The sequence below is a fragment of the Heterocephalus glaber genome, unplaced genomic scaffold, assembly GCF_053883595.1.
Source record: "Heterocephalus glaber isolate CG9 unplaced genomic scaffold, H.glaber_assembly_v1.0 deba00001666, whole genome shotgun sequence".
In the NCBI taxonomy this organism is placed as follows: Eukaryota; Metazoa; Chordata; class Mammalia; order Rodentia; family Bathyergidae; genus Heterocephalus; species Heterocephalus glaber.
The window spans coordinates 16,311,660-16,332,748 of NW_028258406.1; the positions used below are offsets into that span (position 1 = coordinate 16,311,660).

The following is a 21,089-nucleotide window of genomic DNA, read 5'->3' on the forward strand; positions in this document are numbered from 1 at the left end:
CTGACTCTAAGTAGGCCCTGGGCTACTTAAACCTTTCTGATCTCAGATAGCAAGGGAAGGTCAGCCTGCTATCTTGACTTTTTTGTCTGACTCTCATTGCAAAAGCAAAGCCCTGGTGCTTACCTACTTACAGCACAGATAAGCAGTTATTCATTTTTAGTGAAAAAGCCAAGAAAAAGGTAACTGTATACTTGAGACAAATCAAAAGGGACTTCCTTGGGAGAGCCCCAGTCCATCCTAAACCAAACTCCTCAAGTCCTCTAACCATGGTCCTAATGGTGCAAACAAAACAAAATGATCTCTTTAAGACAGGGCCCTGAAAACGAAGGTTACTATATTATTTACTCATTCTTTTATTTATAGCATGCCTATATGCTAAGGATCTCTTTAACCCAATTAAAGATTTCAATTATTTAGATGTTTCCTATAAACAACAGCAGGAGATCACACTAGCAGCTCTGCTGTTATTACGTAGATACCTTAATTCCTTCACACAGACCAGATTTTTTTGAATGCACATTTTATAAAATTAGCATGGGAGGAGAGGAGCTCCATTCCATATCCAAAGCCCAGATAATTATCTTGAGAGCAAATTTCTACCTTTAAACAGAAAATCCTCAAGTGGTCACAATGCTATGAAGACTGTGTGGCTTCTTGAGTTATGTTCATTGAGTATTAAGCATAGTCTATACAATGCTGGAAATGGTATGCTTCCAGTAGTAACTCTGCCATTTAGCAATGAGTGTATGATGTATGGCTGGGCTCCCAGCTCAGATGGGGTGAGTTGAGGACTCTCTATAGGCAACCACATTTGTTGGGGGTCATGGTGTCAAGAGGCAGCAGTATTTGCTGGGGGGCTGCCCTTACACTTCCTTTGCTTCTTTTATTTCTCCTCTAGAAAGCTCCTGCTTTAGACCTCAAATGTTAAACTGTTGTGGTTTAGCCATTGGCATGGTGACTTTTCAACAGAAGCAATAGGGTCCATCTGGAGAAGAGGGTCATCAGAGAATGGAAAGACATGGAAGACGTGAAAGACATTCAGGCTATAAATAGTTCTAGACAGAGAGCAAAGAATTGTCAATCCCCAGGGAAGACTGAGGAGATGAATGGGTTTCTCCATTCAATGATTACTCCCAATTAATATGTTGCAGAGAGGGTTTAGGAAGGACCTAAATTCTTTTCAGGATATCAGGATGTCATGCAACATTCTATGGGACTAATTGCAATACGAAATATCAAAATGCTAGTGGTTTGCAGTCTGGTGGAAACAGCTCCCATTCAGGTCCCTGAGGAGGAACTCATAGATGGTTCCCCGACAGTCTTAAGGGTGAAATGTGTGTTACTGGACTTCTCTCATCTGGCCCCACATCCTTGTAGTTTCAGGATGAAATGAAGGTCCAAGCCATACTTCATAAAGGGGAACAGCATTTCATTTACCTGGCAGAAGGAAAGCAGCAGCATTCTGTATCTACTTGTACCTGGTCATGTGAGACTCAGATCTATAAAAAAAATTAAGACATATTTGTGCATGGGTTCCACAAGTGTGTGACTGCCTGTCAGAATTGGTGATGGACAGAGAAGTGAGACACAGTCACTGATCTCAGGGAGCACAATGTCCAATGGGGAGACAAATATGTAAGTAAATAAATGCCACGTATAATAGAGGGTTGGGACGGGTAGAAATGTGAGCACAGGTAGTATGTGAAGACAGTGAAACATGCATAGTCATGACTAGCAACTGGTTCAAGTAAAAGAAAAGGATTCAGGATTGCAGAGGATGTCTAGACTGTAGGAGCTGAAAGCCACTGAGTTGCATGCTCCGTATCACCTCCCAATTGGCAGGGTCTTTTTCTACTCTAGCACCAGCTCAGCTCTGACTCCACATCACCCACACATCACCCCACGAACCACATCCGGACTTCACCATTTCAAGCGCCGCCTTGCTCTCTCAATCTTACTCTTCATCTGCCTCACAGTTGGTGTAAAGCCCAGGTGCAGACAATAGTTTAAATCTTAGACCCTGATCTCTTCAGAAAGGAATATTTTATCCTTGTCCATGGTTAAAATTGCTTGTGCATCAGGATCACAGAAAGAAGATTGACTTTTGATTTTATTTTTGCATTTAGGTTCTCTACAGACAATGCACCCCTTTACAGCCTGCACTCAGAGCGGACCTCACTGCACCCTACTCCTGAGATGTCTCTGCTGCCACCTCTCCAACTTCTTCACAGTCCCCTTCTCTGCCTTCCCAGTAGTCCCCTGTTCTCCTACATCTTTACTCCCACGCCTGCTCTGATGGCTCCTACCTCAGTCTCTAAAACCATATCACTGGCTACTCTCTGCCTTGGAATGCTGCTGAGGCAATCACAGAAACACAGACTTGGCATGTTGCATATTTGAGCTGCTTGACTTCAAATTACTTCTCAGAAATACTTTTATTCAATTTCAGTAATTCCTGGGAGTTGGTATTCCCAACCCGGGGGCCACAGACTCCTAAAATTACATGCAAAATGTTGTATACACGTACTTTTTTCTAGGAAAAAGATCCATCATATTATTAATATTATTAAAGAAACTGGACCTGAAAAATCTGAGAATCTATTCTAAAATCTCTCCTTTTGGCTCAACCTCTCAATCCATCCTCCTGTAAACTTCCCCCTGCTACAGGGTTCCTCTGCTACCCCTTAACTATTGCAATAGTCCAAGTCCTCTGGTGTGAGCATCGTTTTCTGTCCCTCTTTACACTCCACTTCCTCTCCTCTCTTAAAATAAGAGAGGCTGCTCTGTCCCAAGTAGTTCCTCCTTGCAGTCTTACTTTTATCTTGTATTTCCTAAGGGACCATCAATGATCTCATGTTTTCTAGCACCCTTAATCTCTTATACTCTCTCCCCACTTCCTCTGCTCACATGGGATTTGTACGAAGGGAAAACTTTTGCTTCATGGTACTATCTGTAACATTTGACAGGCAGGGAATGAAGACAACTGAGATAGGCAGAGTCCCTAGCTTTGTAGTATGTCCACTATAGTTGAGACCACAGGTGTGTAAAAAGACGAGGAAAATGTAGCCTGCCTGAAACCATGACAGATGAAGAGCACAACGCATGTGGGAACACACAGTACTAACCCAGGCATGGGGCCATAGGCAGGCCAAGCGAGCAGTGTGTGATGCCGGGTAAGGGTGTTGGGCTAGCCACCTTGGGCAGACTACTCAATATCACTGGCCTCAGGGTCCTCATCTAGAATGGATAAGAATAGGGTGTCTTATATAGTTGTTGTGAAAGTTAAGCCAATTGATGTATGCAGACAGCTTAGTGCTTGCCAGATATCTTTTAATATTTATACCAGGCTTTGGACTAGACCCTTCATATACATTATTTCATTCATTCCTCACAATAGCCCTATGAATTAGATATTTTTGTTTTTCATTTTTAAATAATAGCTTCATTAAAATATGATTCACATCATAAAAGTCACCCTTTGAAAGTGTACCATCCAGTGGTGTCTAGCAATATTAACAGAGTTGGGCAACCATTTCACTATATGATTTCAGAACACTTTCATTATCCCCAAAACAAACCTTGCACTCATTAGCAATTATTCCCTCTTTACTCCCATGTTCCAAATCCCTAGCCTGTTTTCCACTAGTTTTTTTTCTGTATATAGATTTGCCTATTCTGGGCATTTCATCTAAATGGAATCAAATAGTCCATAGTCCTTTGTGGCTAGTCTCTCACTCTGTGTTTTCAGGGCCCATCCGTGTTGTAGCAGGTGTCCATATTCTATTCCTTTTTGTAGAGGAATGATATTCTCCACTGTGAGAATACACCTCATTTTACTATCTGTTCATCAGTTTATGGCCATTTGGATGGCTTCTACTTTTCAGATAGTATGAATAACACTGCTATAAACATTTGTGTACCCATTTTTCAATAGATTATAGGTATTGATTTTTTAGTCAAAATAATACATGTACAAAGTTTTAGAAGTCAAACACTATGCCAAGGCTCATTATAAAACAATAATCTCCTGATTATACATGTTTTCTTCACCTGATTCCTCAGAGACAACTTTCTGCTACTCAGCTTGGTATTTCAAGATGTTGTTCCTATACTATGTCTTGACTGTTAAGATATATACACCTAATATTTAAGTGTTATTCATATATATTATTTGCATGTTATAAATTTTATATTTCTACTCTGGGAGATAAAGATTTGACCCTTACTCATCTATTTGACCCTTACTCATCTATCAACATGTACACCAAAACCTCCCATCATCTTCTAAAAGAGTTTATAATACCTTTTAAATTAAATCCATATTCCATTTTTACAATGATTATAAAAAAATCAAAATCAAGGTATTTATTGCATTTTACTTTTGTACCTTTTTTCATTTTATAGGTTCCTATGTCCTAATCCTAGTGCTAATACTGTGCTAAACTCTCAAACAGAACTAAAATACAATAAAAACACCAAGGAATGGGTCCATTCCTATTTTCCCCCTTGGAGAGGACCCTGCTGGAGTCTTTTGTCCTCCTATCTGGCTGCACGGCCCAGCTGTCATTCATCCAGAATGTCCCTTTGTCATCATCCTGGGAAGCCCCTGGGACTCCCCCCCCCCCCCCCCCAGCTTGTTTCTGGACTACACACCTTCCACTTTCTTGGTCTACTTCCTTAAAGAGCACATCCTCTACTACATTCCTGTGAATGGATGGGACATAAATTTCTTGATAAATTTTATACTTGACAACATATATATTCTTCTCTCATTCTTGGAAGTCCATACTGGATGTCATTTTCCCTCAGAATTCTGAAGGAATGGATCCAGAGTGTTGTACGCTGTCCAGTGTTGCTGTTGAGAATTCTGATGCCATTTGGATACCTCTTTATGGCTGGTGTTCACGTGATAGGTCTTCACGTGATTCTGTTTTCATCCACTGTGCTGGGTACTCAGTGGTGTCTTTCCATTGTGGAAATTCAAATCTTCCATTCTGGGAAGTTTTCTTCCATCTCCTTTTCCCTCTCTTCTCTCTCCCCCCTCTCCTCTCCCTTTTCCTTCCCCCTTTCTTTCTGTCTCTGTCTGTCTCATTTCTATGATTTCTATGTTCTCTTTCCCTAGCATTATGCCTATTTGCATATTGTATCTCTTGGGTTGATATTCTAATTTTATTCTCCCCCTATTTTCTACTTCTTGGCTTTCCTGTTCTACTATCAAGAGAGAAGCTTTCAACATTTTTGTAAAAATCCTACTGAATATTTTATTTCTGCCATTATTGCTTCAATCTCTGTCTTAGTCCATTTTGCCCTGCTATAACAGAATGTCACAGATTGCAATTTAGAACAGAAATGTATTGGCTCACAGTATGGAAAATTAGAAAGTTCAATGTCAGGGTGCCCACATTTGGCCTGGGTCTTTTTGCTGTGTCACCACACTGTGGAAGGTAAAAGGGCAAAAAGCAAGATGGACCTGAACTTTCTCTTTATAGTAGCATTAATTCACCCATGAGGGCAGGGCCTGCATGGCCTTATCACCTCTTAAAGGTTTTACTTCTAGTGTGGAGGAGGCCAAATGTTCAAATCATAGCAAAAGTCAAAAACTCTTTTTCTCTGAATGTTCTTTTTTCCTTTTATAGCAAGATGTGGGGCAGGATGGGATGTGGAATGTCTTTGCTCTGTATATAAACTATTTACCAATCCTATTTTTCAGCTCCATCTTGCACCCCAGCCTTTGAAGGAATCTGGTGCCTCGGAATCCTAAGCTTTGCTGAGTGCCTATCCTGCTGATGGCAAGATATGAATTGTAATATAAATTGCTTCTTGCCGGCTTCTCATACCACAGGTTTAGGGTTCAGTTTTGTCATGTGCTAAAGTACTTCCCACAGTACACGTATTTCATGGCCTCCAAGATTCTTCCAGAATCTCTTGTATACCACTGCCTCATTCGGTATTGGTAACCACTAGACTTCGAATTCCACAAGGCCAGGGGCTGAGTCTGTGGTGTTAGTTTCTGGACACTGTACCAGGCATTTCCAAAGTGTGAGTTGAGTGAATTAACGGAGAGGACTAAGCTGAGACTTGAAGGACAAGATGAAAAGGAAAGATGAATGCCTGAGGCACTTTCTTTATTGCTGGGAAAAAATACTCAATACCCACAACTCTTAAATGAGGAGAGGCTTATTTTGGCTCACAGTTTGTAGAGATTTCAGTCCATACTCAGGTGGCTCCAAGGCAGGGCAGCATGGCAGAGGGGCATCACAGAGGAAAAGCTGCTCATAGCACTGCAGTGGGGAAGCAATGAGATTCGAGGGAAGAGCTGAGGAGGGAGACAAACCCATCCAGGCCATGACCCCAGCGACCCACTTCTTTCCACCAGGCTCCACCTCCCAACATCGCACTGAGCTATGAACTCATCAGTGGACTAATACATGATGAGTATCACCCCCCACCCCCATGATTCGATTACCTCCCTGAAGCCCTAGGAGCACATGAGGCTTTGGGGTAACATCCAGTTATAAACCGTAACAGTGGAAACGTACTCTAAGCACAGAGGACAGCATGTGTGAGAGAGCACAGGTGAAAGAAAACAAGGTACATGGAGAACCCAACAAAAGCTGGGTAGTACTGCAGCCAAGAGTGTAATGCTGCCTCGGGGGAGGGGGAGGGAGGGATAAGCTGGAGGATTTAACCAAGAACAGGGGCCTTCACCTTGTGTTAAGTAACTGGAGTTTCTGTGCTTGCTTCAGTAGCACATATACTAAAAAGTAGTGGAGTTTCACCCCTGTATGAATGTTTTCCTGAGAGGCAGAATAGGGAGAGTGTGTGTGTGTGTGTGTGTGTGTGTGTGTGTATACACATAAACATATATAAACTTTATATATATGCATATGTATGCACTTATATGCGTGTGTGAATACATAAATATATATACAAAGAGATTTATTATAAGGAGTCGGCTCATTTTTTGACAGAGAACAACCATTCCCCAGATCTTCAGGAGAATGAGCCAGCTGGAGATTCAGGAGAGTCCCTGGTGTATTTCTAGTGTGAAGGCCGGCAGGCTCAAGAGCCAGGAAGAGTGCTTGCTTCAGTTCAAGTCTAAAGGAGAAAGAAGCCAATATACCTGTTCAAAGGCAGTCGATCATAAAGAATTTGCTTTAATTTGGGGAAGGGTCCACCTTTTCATCTATTTAGGCCTTCAGTGGATTGGATGAGGGCAATACACATTAGGGATAATCATCTGCTTCGCTCAATATATCGATTTGAATGTTACCCTCATCTCCAAACACTGTCACCAATACACCTGGAATAACAATTTCTAAAATACTTGGGCATCCCATGGCTAGTCAAGTTGACACATAAAATTAATCATCACACCCTCCAAGCAGTGGGCAGCTATTTTAAGATCTGTGTCAGTGCCCTAATGTTGTGGTAACAAAGTACCATAAACTAGGTGGTTTAAAAACAGAAACTTAGAGATAAACTCTTTTCTAGGATAGAAGTCTGAAACTAAAAGTGATGGCAAATTGGTTCCTTCTGAGAGTTGTGAAGGTGATTAGTTTCATGCCTCTTTCCTACCTTCTCAAGGTTTGCAGGCTTGTCATCCTTGGCTTTTAAAGACATCACTCCAATTTCTACCTTTATCTATAGCTTTCTGTGTCCAAATTTCTCCCTTTTAGAAGACAGTGATATTGGATTAGGCCTCATCCTAATGATCTCATCTTTACTTGATCATCAGCAAAGACCCATTTTCCAAGTAAGGCCACATCTATAGTAGCTGAAGTATAGGATTTCAATATTTTTTGGTAGAACACAATTCATAAGAGTCATAAATGGGAAGTGACACTGTCAGATCTGCATTTTGGAAAAGCCCCCAGCTCAGCTTCAATGAGAATGAGATGGTGAGGAGTAAGGGTGGGGAGAATAACGGCCAGACCATTCCAGAGGCTTTTCCTTTGGCTAGGTCTGAGGCAGTGAGGCAAAGAGGAGTAGTTAGATTCAAGAGGCATGTGATTATCAGAAAGAACAAGAAAGGGCATACTGACTACAGAGAGATTGAATAAAGGAGTCAAGAATTATGCCATTCTGGAAGTGAGGTCCAGTGGTAGACAGTGGTAACACTCAATGTGATGGGGAACTCAGAGATAGTTTGGAGAAAAGGATTATTAATCTGAGAAATGTTACCTTATTTGACCAGTTTCCACGCAATCTTTATTGGGTCACTCCTATTAATCTGAAACTAGACTCTCCTCAGTTTCAGTGGCTTAGATCTCAAATGACTTATGTGTTTGGAAGGTGATGGGATCATGAGGCATTACAGCTGACCTGCTTAGAGACGGTTCAATGGGGACATGACATAGAAGGGTGTGTTCTTGTTCCTGGCCCTTTCCTTCACAATCTGCTTTCTGGTTTCCATGGGTTGAGCACATTTTCCTCTGCTATGCTCCTCTGCCATCCTTTTCTTCCTTGAAGCCAGCTGACCTTGGACAGAAACCATGAGCCAAAATAAGCCTTTCTTCCTTTATGTTTTGGGTATTTTGTCCTAGCCATAGGAAAGTAACTAAAACAACATGTCCTTGCCTTTCTACAATATTTGACTTTTCCAAAAATCTTTTCTCAATTAACAATTACTGATAAGGTGCAAAATGAACAATTCTATTCTGAAACGTCTCTATCATTCCACATATAAGACTAAACTTAATTCCTCTGACAAAAAGCTTTCCCTACTCTAGCCTTCTTTCAGTCAGGATTATACCTCTAACCCAGATGGTCCAGAATACCCTTTGAGTCCTACTTTTTCTTCAATTCTTACATGTTGGTCAAAGTTGCATTTGTTTTTTGATTTCATGGCATTTCCCAATTCTGTTCTTCAACTTACTACCACATTTGGGTTAGCTCCCTGATTTCGCTATCTCCTATCTCATCTCTCCTCAATCCATCCTGTGTATCACAACCACATCACTCTTCAGAAAGCCCTGCTATTTCCTGTTAAATATGCATCTAAAATTAATCATCACCTGCAGGGCAATGTCCAAACTCTGCTTTCATCCATCTTTCAAGCTGGTCTGTCATCAAACTTCTGACATACCTGGCACATTTCTCATTATGCAAACAAGATTCCTTTGCTCTTGCCCCCTTGCCTGCTCTCTCCACTTCTGTAAATATGAGTCCTTCTCCTAGAATCAAGAACAGGACCAGCTGCATAGTTTATGTACCCCAGTTCAAAATAAAAGTATGAAGTCTTTTGTTAAAAAATGAAGAATTTTTAGATGGTAATAAAACAGCATTAAGTGTGGGGCCCTTCTGGGCACAGTGTCCTGTGACACTACATAGGCTGTAAACCCATGAGGCTTTCCCTGGCCAAGGACCTTTCCTTAATCAACAATCTATTCCTCCTTCTCCTTCTAGAACTTGAGTACTTATTCGTAAGCTATTATTAACATTTTTGTATGTTACCTTTCCTTATTAATCTTTATCCCTGTGTTTGTAGAATCTGTCTTCATTCACTGAGCTCTTTTTGGGAGCTCATACTCTGTGCCAGGGCCTCAGAAAACAAAACTAAAAGACTTAGTTTCCTAAATTCAAAGAGTTTGCAATCCAGGTTATCAGAGATACAAAAAATGACAATGTCCTATGATAGATATTGTGACAGGGAGTTGCATGGTCTACCAAGAAGACATGGAAAAGGGATAATAGGAGGGATGGCATCTTAAAAGATGTGCAGTTGTAATCACACTGAGGTATCACTTTGTACCTGTTTGAGTAACTATTATTAAAAAAACACAACAACAACAACAGATGTGAAAAATAGGGAACCTTTACACATTTTTTGTTGGAATGTAAATTAGTACAGCCATTATGGAAAATAGTATGGAGGTTCCTCAAAAAATTAAAAACAGAACTACCATATGATCTAGCAATTCTACTACTATTAGAATTTCCGAAGGAAATGAAGTCAGTATGTTGGAGAGGTATCTATATCTTATGTTCATTGCAGCTTTATTCACAATAGCCAGGTTATGGCATGTTCCTAAGTGACCATCAGCAGATGAGTGGCACCATCCTAAGTACTCATCCACAGATATAATGAATAGTATTCAGCCTTTAAAAATGAGGAAATTCTACCACTTACAACAACACAAGATAAATCTGGAGGACATTACGTTAAGTGAAACAAGCCAGGGACTGAAAAGACAATGCATGATCTCACATATATGCAAAATAAAAAAAAAATTGAGCTTACAGAAGCTGAAAGTAGCCAGAAACTGGGGTACAGGAGAGCTATTTATCAAATGATGTAAAATTTAAGTTACATAAGAGAAATAAGTTCTAGAGATCTATTGTACAGCCTGGTTGCCTATAGCTAATAATACTATATTGTATATTTGAAAATTACTAAGAGCATAGATTTTAAATGTCACTACAAAAATGATAAGTCTGTGGGGTGATATTTTGAATTTGTTTTCTTTTTTTTTGGTACTGGGGATCGAACTCAGGACTTTGCACTTGTAAGGCAGGTGCAGTGCCACTGAGCTAGATCCCCAGCCTGTGAGGTGATGTTTTAATTAGCTTGACTTCAACATCACACATTATGTACATATATCACAATACCACACTGTATACACATATACAATTGTTATTTGTCAATTTAATAAAAGACAGTGATGATGCTGATATGTAGCTGGGTCTTGGGAAATATATAGAAGCTGGCCAGGCAAATGAGAGAAAAAAGTATGAACAGCACTTCAGACAGAAAGACCAGCAGACATAAACCAGGTAGGGATGTTACCTTTCCCAGCTGAAATGTCATCTTCAGGAAATTAAGAGCCACATCTCCTATAGTACCTAACATGGTGCCTTGCATATATGCAAATTCTCTACATATTTGATTTGCTGAGAAGGCAAATTGACTCTCTAAACAAGACGACACTTAAAAGTTACATCTAAGAGTAAAAGTAATTAGTTTATTTTAAATATAAATCTAAAATTCATCCTGTAAGCATGATAGATTTTCCAGGGAATTTATATATGCAGCTTCCCTATGAAGATTGACTTTACATCTGTTTAATGCTTATTTTACCATTCCTTTCTGATAATAGTGCAATAAAAGCTAATTGTAGTTATTATTGTCGGGTAGACATAAAAGAAAGAAGGCTGTTTATAGCTGCAGATTTAATTTTCATAAATGTCAAGCACATCAAAATGTTCTCTCCACAGTATTCCTAAGTATTAAAAAGCAAAATTCAGCAGATGACGCAGGCAATGAACACTTCAAATGTAGAAAATTCACATTTCTGTGGCTGATTACAACTTCCCAGATACTAACTGGCATTTTCCAATCCTTTTGCACTTAGATAGTCATTGAAGCAGACACACACTGAAATGAATGTTCACCACTTACCTTCAGCTTCCCACTTGGGAAATACAAGATCTCTACTTTTGTAAATAGATCTGCTGCTGCTGAGACAATGTCTGAAACTCTATCAACTGCTGAGAATTCCAATTTAAGGACAAGGATTTAAAATAAAAATATAGAAAAAAAAGTGAGAAGTATTTCAATGGATAGTAAAAATGTAAAGCTATCAGCCTTTTAAACAATGTAAGCCTTGAGAATATATAAAAATTTTAAAAATGATAAGAAAAATATTTGAGGAACATGGTACACAGGAAGAGCCAAAGTCCTGGAATTAGAAAATCTTAGACAATTTTTTATTTTAGGGTACACTATCTGGGTAAGGTACTTTGTTTTTCTTAGTGAAACTTATGAGTATTTTGGAGAAAATACTGCATACATCACATGGCTACTATAAAGAATAAATGCATAATATTTGTTAATATACCAAACAGAGAGGTCTTTGTTAGTCACATATTTTAACTGATTCTGAATTTTTGTACACTGTGAGTTACATAAAAACAAATATTTCATTATGTCATCAAATGCATTCATTCAATCTTTTTGTATTGAGACTCAAGTAGGATTTATTTATATAATATCTACTAGATGCTCCGTGATGGGTGCCTTAACAAACTGTATTTATACTCTCAGCAAACCTAGCGTATATGTGGTGATTTCTCTCTTTTAAGGTAAGGAAACTGAGTCCCAGATGAAAAGTGTTTCTCTTTCCTGTTTATCTCCAGCTGCAGTATGAAAATATTTCTGGTTAAGTTCTCCATTCTTTAAATAGAGATGTGAATCAGCTGCTGGTTCTCTAATACTAGGTCAAAGGATAGTCAACATAGCTTCAGTGAATTCATATAACTTCCTTATTTCAATCACTCAGTACCCATTAAGCAAGCATTTATTCTGTGTAATGGGGAGGTTGAGGCAACACTGAAGATAGCTCAGGATAGCTGGCCCGCGGGTGATGCATGAAAGGTAAACAGAGCAAGAGTTAGGTTGGGGCAGAAGATAAGAGATCTGAGCCTCATTAACATAGAGATCACTATGGGACAGAGCTAACTCTGGTAGAAAGTATTTAAAGGCAAGTTAAAGAGAAGTTTAAGGAAAAACACTAAAATTAAGAGGAAAAAGGGCCAATTTAATCAATTGTTTTTGGTATGCAATGACATGGAATGTATTTTAAAAATAAAGGACAAGTATCAATAAGAAAGGAAACATGCACACTTTAGGTTCTGTCCATTTTGAGGAGAATCATATTCAGGGGAAGCATCTCTTGAACCACATAAAAATATTTAAAACTTATACCCAATTCACCAATGTAAAAGATCGGCTTCTATCAAGAAAACCCTGGAAGTACCCTGCAAATTGGAAAACTTGCTCTGCTTGCAATAACCACATCATCTAATTCATTTTCTCCTTTCCTTATCATCCTACTTTCTGCAAGCTACTCAACCGGACATTACAGTTGTGGGGAAGATGGAGATACCCTCTGCTTTTTGAGTTCACAGTCTTTCCACAGTAGTCTACAGCCTGCTTCTTTGCTTCTAGTCCAAACTATCTGGGATTAAACCTCAGTGACGATTAACTACTTGTTGTTCCAGATGCTCTTTGGCTGTGTACTTTTAGATGAAGTCTGGGTGCTTATTCACCAGCAGGGGTATGTTTTCTTTTAAATGAATAATTCAGTGGCCCTAAAATGTGATAAAAATATGAATGAGTGGCTGTACATTTTAACTCGAGTGACTAAGTGGTTTCTGCGATCACTCTAGAAGGTTCTGTCACTGGTCTACACTGCAGGGTTGCAGCCTCATGAAGGCCTCTTGGTCCCTTATGAACCCCAGTTAAAGGATTGAGATCCTGGGAGGGAAAACAGATTCTTTTTACCTCATCTCATTTCTTCTCACTCTCTCCTATCTAAATCAAGAGAAATGAACAAAATATATTTTTAATTTAAAAAGCATAAGAATAAATGAGACAAGTCTCTCTCAAAGTGCTTTTCGTAGTAGAATTCCTGAACTTATGAAATTGAAAATTTTCATGCTATAAATGTTTGGAGAAATATCACAATGCTTCAGAAAAAGTGTAGTAACTCTGCCTGTCCCTATAGATGCCATCGATATTTCAATCTTCAGGCAATCTTCCTGCTTGTGGCTTAAGTCAACTTCAAATCCCCAGAGCTAACTAAACCAAGTGAAATAGGTTGAATATAAGTGGTAGGGCCTGCCATGCTCTAGAAAATATGCCTTGTCTAAAGGTAGTAGCAGAAAGAATGTACATTTGGTCAGATTATCTGATTTTTAAAATATTGGCAATGAAATTTTAAAAAATTAAATGTCACTTTGGCTAACTTGTAACTGATTCACCCAGAGGTCACTAACAATCTTTGATCTATGGAAAGTTTGGGGGGTTTTTTGGTCTGTTTTTGGTACAGGGGATTGAACTCAGGACCTTGCACTTGACAGACAGATGTGGTGCCACTGAGCTACATGCCAGCCCAGAGAGTTTATGTTTATTCAGAAGTCATAAAGTAAAAATCTCAGATGTGTCCTGTGTATACACTAAGTGCATAAGACTTGAGGACACTGAAAGAATCTAACAAAGGGTCACGCGGAAGAAGCCGAATGAGCCTGCTGCAGACAGGAAGGTCTGTGCATGCCCTACCGAGGTCCTGAGTCACACGGAAGACGCCAAATCACCCCGCTGCAGACAGGTAGCCACTTGGTTCCACACTACAAAGACGCAGAGGACACCAGACCACCAGACCAAGGTACTGAGTCCCACTGCTCCCGACCCAGAGGTAGGGGCTTCTGAGCCATTGTCCCACTGCTCCTGGTCCAGAGGAAGGGGTTTCCCAGCCACCATCCCTCCGGCTGCTCCCAGCCCACAGGAAAGGGCTTTTGGGTCACCATCCCTACCGCTGCTCCCGGCCCCTGTCCCACCTCACCCAGCTCAGAGGAGGTAATCCATGCACGCACTAACAGCCCCCCGCACCAGTCGAAATGAGAAAACACGTAACTAAGTCTCAAAACCAGACTTCCAGATCACCTACAGCAACCCCAAAGGGAAATGAGATGGAACACTCTGATACTCAACCACCTGGACACACTGAACTGGCAACAAAAGGGGATCTGGAAAAAATGAAATCAGAAATAATTTCTCAGATAACAGGAGAAATTGTGCCCCTAGTGCAAGACACGATTAATAAATGTAGAGAGGAGCTGAGGAACATGATGGAATCCCAACATAAGAAACAAATGGAATCCATAAAACAGATGCAAATAGATTTCCAGGACAGGAAAAACTCCATTGAAAGTCTACACAGCAGAATGAGCCAATGTGAGGACAGAATTTCAGATATAGAAGATAAGATTGCAATTAGTGACCAGGAAAAGAAAAATTGCTTCAAAATGATAAGGGAACATGAGAAATCAATCCAGCAGCTGCTAGATGATGCAAAAAAGAATAACATAAGACTGATTGGGCTCAATGAAGAACAAGAGAGAGTGGAGATGACATAAAAAAATCTCTTCACAGAAATAATGGCAGAAAACTTCCCAAGCAGGGGAAAAGAGCTTGACATACAGATAAGTGAGCCATATAGGACTCCAAATAGTCTTGATCAAAAAAAATCTACACATGGGCATATAATTGTTAAGATTCCAGAAACACAACAGAAAAACAAAGTTCTCCAAGCAGTCAGAGAAAAGAAACAAATCCCATACAAAGGAAAGCCCATCAGAATCATAGCAGACTTCTTAACACAAACCATCAAGGCAAGAAGAGCTTGGAGTGACATATTCCAAGCCCTAAAAGAAAACAGCCTCCAACCCAGATTGTTGTACCCTGCAAAACTATCTTTCAAAATGGATGGAGAAATAAGATACTTTCATGACAAACAGCACCTTAGGAACTTTGTGAATACCAAACCAGCACTCCAAAGAATTTTACACAATATCCTAGGAACAGACATTGAGGATCACAACCCCAGGAAGCAAAGCAGAATGAACCCATCTAGCATGACAAGAAATTAAATGGAAAGGGGGAGAACCCAACAAAAAGAAAAAGTCATGGCAATGACAAGGCAATAGGTTTCAGTTATAACCGCCAACATTAATGGTCGCAATTCACCAATCAAAAGAAATAGACTGGCAGAATGGGTCAAGAAGCAAAATCCAACAATATGCTGCATACAAGAAAACACACTTAATTCAAAAGGAAACTCATAGACTGAAAGTTAAAGGGTGGAAAACAATACTCCATGCAACAGGAACCCGAAAAAAAGCAGCAGTAGCTATCCTCTTGGCAGATCAAGTAGATTTCAAACCAACACTGATTAAGAGAAACAAAGAAAGACACTACATCCTTGTAAAGGGAAGAATCCAAGAGGAAGAGATGACAATCATAAATATCTATGCACCAAACACTAGTGCACCCAACTATATCAAACAAATACTAACGGACATGAAAAGTCATATATGCACTAATACAATTGTAGTGGGGGACCTCAACACCCCACTGTCACAAATAGATAGAGCAACTAGACAGAAAATAAGTCATGAAATACTAGAATTCAATCGAACTCTTGAACAAAGGAACTTAACAGATGTTTACAGAGTCTTCCACCCCACAAAATCAGAATACACATTCTTCTCAGCTGCACATGGGTCATTCTCCAAAACAGAACACATACTCACACAAGGAACATGTTTAAGTAAGTGCAAAGGAATTGAAGTTATCCCCTCTATATTATCAGACCATAGTGCGATGAAATTGGAGATCCATAGCAAAAGAAACTCAAAAAATTTCATAAACACATGGAAATTGAACAACACACTTCTGAATAACCAATGGGTCACAGAGGAAATTAAAGAGGAAAATCAGACAGTTCCTTCAATTAAATGACAATGACAATACAACACATCGGAATCTATGGGACACAATGAAAGCAGTCTTATGAGGGAAATTCATAGCAGTGAATATGCATATTAGGAAAACAGAACGAGCCCAAATAAACTACTTGATGCTGAACCTCAAGCTTCTAGAAAAAGAAGAGCAGGACAACCCCAAAGCTCATAAAAGGGAGGAAATTATAAAGATCAGAGGAGAAGTCAATGCAATGGAGACTAAGAGAACGATACAAAAAATCAATGAAGCCAAGAGTTGGTTCTTTGAAAGAATCAACAAAATCGACAAACCTTTAGCCAACCTTGTCAGAAAAAGGAAAGAAAAGGCCCAAATCCATGCAATTAGGAATGAAAAGGGTGAAATTACAACAGACCCAGCAGAAATACAGAGGATCATCAATACCTACTTCCAGAACCTATATGCCAATAACATGGACAACACAGAAGAAATGGACAGATTCCTAGATACATATGAATTACCAAAGTTGAATGAAGAGGACCTAAAAACTCTGAAGAACCCAATATCAACCAATGAAATTGAAAATGTAATTAAAACTTATCACCTAAGAAAAGCCCGGGCCCTGATGGCTTCACTGCTGAATTCTACAAGACATTTAGAGAGGAACTGCTGCCACTACTGTTTAAACTCTTCAATGAAATTGAAAGGGAAGCAATACTCCCAAATTCATTCCTGGAAGCAAGCATCACCTTGATCCCCAAAGCAGAGAAAGACCCAACTGAAAAAGAGAACTATAGGTCAATCTCACTAATGAACATAGATGCAAAAATCCTTAATAAGATAATGGCAAACAGAATGCAGAAGATCATCAAGAATATCATACACCCTGATCAAGTGGGATTCATCCCAGGGATGCAGGGATGGTTTAATATACAAAAATCAATCAATGTAATAAACTATATCAATAGAGGCAAGGACAAAAACCATATAATTATCTCCATAGATGCAGAAAAAGCATTTGAGAAAATCCAACATGCATTTATGCTTAAAACCCTATGAAAAATTGGAATAGATGGTCTCTACCTCGAACTGATAGAAGCCATCTATGAAAAACCAACAGCCAATATCATACTAAATGGTCAAAACCTGAAATTCTTCACACTCAAATCAGGAACAAGACAAGGATGTCCACTATCACCACTCTTGTTCAATATAGTCTGGAAACATTAGCCATGGCAATTAGACAAGAGAAAGAAATAAAAGGAATAAAGATAGGAAATGAAGAAGTCAAATTGTCATTATTTGCACATGACATGATACTCTATATAGAAGACCCCAAGAACTCCACCAAAAGTCTTCTAGACTTAATAACCAAATTCAGTCAAGTAGCTGCTTACAAGGTCAACACACAAAAATCAATAGCTTTCCTCTACACCAATGACAGACTCACTGAGAGAGAAATAGGGCAAATAATTCCTTTCACAATAGCATCCAAAAAACTGAAATACCTAGGAATCATCCTAATGAAAGAAATCAAAGACCTCTTCTCTGAAAACTATGGCACTCTGAAAAGAGAGATTGAAGATGATATCAGAAAATGGACAGACATCCCCTGGTCCTGGGTAGGAAGGATTAATAGAGTGAAAATGGCCATACTTCCAAAACTGCTATATAGATTTAATGCAATTCCAATTGAGATCCCAGCAGCATACTTCATAGACCTCGAGAAAACAATCCAAAAATTCATTTAGAACAAGAAGAGACCCAGAATAGCAAAAGCAATTCAAGGTAACAGAGACATGGCAGGGGGCATCACAATCCCCAACCTGTAACTCTACTACAAAACTACTGTGATAAAAACAGCATGGTACTGGCAAAGAAACAGACTTGAGGACCAGTGGAACAGATTAGAAGATGCAGAATCAACGCCAGACACACTCAGCAATCTCAGCTTCGATAAAGGAGCCAAATACCCTCACTGGAGGAAAGATAGCCTCTTTAATAAATGGTGCTGGAAAAACTGGGTTTCTATTTGCCAAAGGTTAAAACTAGACCTGTATCTCTTACCATGTACTAAACTAAAATCAACATGGATTAAAGATCTAAATATTAAAATAGAAACTCTGAACCAGTTGGAACAGAGGTTAGGTAGAACCCTTGAAGACATTGGTGTAGGAAAAGATTTTATGAACAAAACCTCAGTTGCCCATGAAATAGCACAAACAATCAACAAGTGGGATCTCTTCTTATTAAAAGACTTCTGCACAGCAAGAGAAACCACCAGCAGTGTGAATAGACAACCCACAATATGGGAAAAAATCTTCACCTGCTCTTCCTCAGACAAAGGTCTACTATCTCGAATCTATAAAGAACTTAAAAAGATCAGACCTCCCAAATTTAAAGACCCAATCCAAAAATGGGCATCTGAAATGAACAGACATTTCTCAGAGAAAGAAGTAGAAATAGCAAATAAATACATGAAAAAATATTCAACATCACTGGTCATTCGAGAGATGCAAATGAAAACAAAGCTGAGATTCCACTTCACTCCAGAAAGAATGGCTGCTATCATGAAATCAATCAATAACAAATGCTGGTGGGGCTGTGGGGAAAGAGGAACCCTGCTCCACTGCTGGTGGGAGTGTAGACTTGTGCAGCCACTGTGGAAATCAGTATGGAGATACCTCAAAGAACTAGGACTGGAAGTCCCATTTGACCCCGCTGTTCCCCTGCTGGGGATCTTCCCCAAAGAATTAAAGGAATCATACCACAGTGATATATGTGCGCCCATGTTCATAGCAGCACAGTTTGTAATAGCTAAAACTTGGAAACAGCCCAAATGCCCATCAACTGGAGACTGGATAAAGAAAATGTGGTTTTTATATAAAATGGAGTACTACTCAGCCATAAAAAATGAGAAATTAGAGACATTTATAGCTAAGTGGATGCACATTGAGGCAATACTCTTAAGTGAAATAAATAGGACACACATGAATAAATTCTGAATAGTTTCTCTGGTGTGAGAAACTGAGAGTGTAAATAAGGACTAAATGTATAATTGGTAAAGTGAAATAAGAAGAAAAGGGGCAAAGGGGAAGGATGTGGGAGGGCTAGGGGAAAGGATAGAAGGGAATGGGATTAATATGAGAAAATGGAAAAATAGGAACAAAATCTTTGTAAATAGGGAGGACTGGAGGGGTTGAAAGGAGGGCTGGGCAAGGGTGAAAAATAAGAACCAAGAGAGACTATGTAAAGGTGCAAATTTCCAATGATGAATGTCATTATATTGTATACCTAAAATGTACCAATGATTAGAATGAATAATCGAAAATGTAAAATAGGAAGAAAAGGTCCAAAGGGGTAGGAGTAGTGCGAGGGGCAGGGGAAAGGAAAGAAGGGAAAGGAAAAATGATGAGAAATGGAAATAAAGTCTTTGTAAATAGGGAAGGGTGGAGGGGGTGAAGGGAGGGCTAGGAATGGGGAAAAAATAAGAACCAAGATGCATTATGTAAAGGTACAATTCCCAATGAGAAATGTAATTGTGTTGTATACCTACAATGTACCAATAAAAGAATTTAATTTAAAAAAAAAGAATCTAACAAAGAAGCATGCAGTTATAATTGAAAATAACACTTAAAAACCAAGAATGCTGATTAAATAATCAATATTCCTAGAGTTATGGGATGAATTGTTGAACAGTAACAATTACATCAAAAGGCCGGTAACAAATCATCCAAAAAGTTGAAATGAGATTGACCTATGCAATCATCCATATCATCTTCTAGAAACTAGTGGGAAATCTGGTGTGGTAAATATTGGATGTCTAATGGTAATCTAGAAGGCTAGGAATTGGTGTAATTAGCATAAATTAATATTGAATTTCTACTGAAATGTATTACAAAACATGGGTGATTCCTTTGGCTCAAAGCCTATTTCACTAACATTTGTGTTCAGGTTTCAGTGCAGATTAATACTCCCATTTCATTCATTCATTTATTCAACAAATATTTGTTGAGTACTCATTATGTCTCAGGTACTACCACAGGCACTGGAGATAAAAAGTACATGAATCAGACAGCAGTTTCTAATTTTATGAAATTTATATTCAGAGAGACAGACAACATATAGAATAACTAAGCATATATTAGTGATAAGCCTTAGGGAGAAAAAAATAAGGGAGGGAAGGGCAATAGAAGCCTGTGTGTGTGTTACGTGTATACAGTGTACACGCAGGGGTCAGGGAGAGAAAGGGTGAAGTGAAACTGAAGTTACAAAGGGGTTGCCAGGAAAGACCTTTCTGAGAAAGTGACATTTGAGTGGAAACCTGAGGGGAGTGAGGGCTGACAGTGAGGAAGCAGAAATGAAGCAAGCCCTGAAGTTAACTGGGGTAAGAAAATTCCAGGCAGTGCAACAAAGTACAAAAGCCCTGGGGAAAAGTGTGCCAGTCATTTTCAAGGCAGTGTGATGAAACAAAGAATATGGGGTAGAGTAGTAGCAGGTGAGGTCAGAGAGGCCTCATCACATAGGGTGTTGGCTTTTACAGTAGGTGACAGTCACAGGAAGCCATGCCAGGGAGAGAGTTTAACAAAAGGAATCACCAGCTCTGGTTGATATTTTTAAAGGTTCCTATTGCCCATTGTGTTATGATTAAGCCAAATGAGAGTAGTGCCAGATGCAGAGACAAATGGATGGCTGTTGCAATTATCTAGGTAATGGAGAACAGTGGCTTGGACTGAAGTCTTAGAAGAGAAGATGGCAAGAAGTAGCAGTCTCTAGGTAGACAGTATAGCTGACAGTTTCTTTGTGGCATATGAAAAATGAAGCA

The 21,089-nt window shown here is 39.3% G+C and overlaps 1 protein-coding gene across 2 annotated transcripts in view; it reads right to left on the minus strand.

Annotated features, from left to right (window-relative positions):
* The window catches only part of Lcp1 (lymphocyte cytosolic protein 1), a 92,995-nt gene that overhangs the window by 54,132 nt on the left and 17,774 nt on the right, over positions 1-21,089 (minus strand). The window contains exon 2 of one of the 2 annotated variants that reach the window (XM_021257865.2): positions 1,438-1,499. The exons of the other annotated variant lie outside the window; for it this stretch is intronic. The gene's annotated coding sequence lies outside the window, so the exon portion shown is untranslated. The remainder of the gene's footprint in view (positions 1-1,437; positions 1,500-21,089) is intronic. 2 annotated transcript variants of the gene reach the window in all.